The 732-nt window shown below is 51.4% G+C and overlaps 1 non-coding gene across 1 annotated transcript; it reads left to right on the forward strand.

Annotated features, from left to right (window-relative positions):
• The first annotated feature begins 246 nt into the window (after positions 1 to 246).
• On the forward strand, positions 247 to 318 carry TRNAS-GGA (transfer RNA serine (anticodon GGA)). The gene has a single exon. It is a non-coding gene; the product is annotated as a tRNA-Ser (tRNA).
• The last annotated feature ends 414 nt before the right edge of the window (positions 319 to 732 follow it).

A 732-nucleotide genomic window follows, 5' to 3' on the forward strand; every position in this document is an offset into this window, starting at 1 on the left:
GGGATGAATTGAGAGAGTAGCACTGAAACATGTATATTACCGTATGTAAAATAGCTAGTGGGAAGTTTCTGTATAACACAGGGAGCTCAACCAGGTGCTCCCTGACAACCTAGAGGGGTGGATTGGGGGTTGGGTGAAGCAGGTTCAAGAGGGAGGAGATATGACTGATTCACACTGTTGTATGGTAGAAGCCAACACAGCATTGTAAAGCAATCCTGGGTAATGGCAGAGCTCTCATTTGGGGCTTCCCTGGTGGCTCAGAGGTTAAAGCGTCTGCCTGGAATGCAGGAGACCCAGGTTAGATCCCTGGGTTGGGAAGATCCCCTGGAGAAGGAAATGGCAACCGACTCCAGTACTCTTGCTTGGAGAATCCCATGGAGGGAGGGGCCTGGTGGGCTACAGTCCATGGGGTTGCAAAGAGTCGGACACGACTGAGCGACTTCACTTTCTTTCTTAAAAATAAATTTTAAGAAAGGATAAGAAAGGCTGAGGAGCTTGCTGCTGCTGCTGCTGCTAAGTCACTTCAGTTGTGTCCAACTCTGTGTGACCCCAGAGACGGAAGCCCACCAGGCTCCCCCGTCCCTGGGATTCTCCAGGCAAGAACACTGGAGTGGGTTGCCATTTCCTTCTCCAATGTGTGAAAGTGAAAAGTGAAAGTGAAGTCGCTCAGTCGTGTCCGACCCTTAGCGACCCCACGGACTGCAGCCCACCAGTCTCCTCTGTCCATGGGAT

The sequence above is a fragment of the Moschus berezovskii genome, chromosome 6 (genome assembly GCF_049115385.1).
Source record: "Moschus berezovskii isolate FMDL1 chromosome 6, NW_MosBer_1.0, whole genome shotgun sequence".
NCBI classification, from domain to species: Eukaryota; Metazoa; Chordata; class Mammalia; order Artiodactyla; family Moschidae; genus Moschus; species Moschus berezovskii.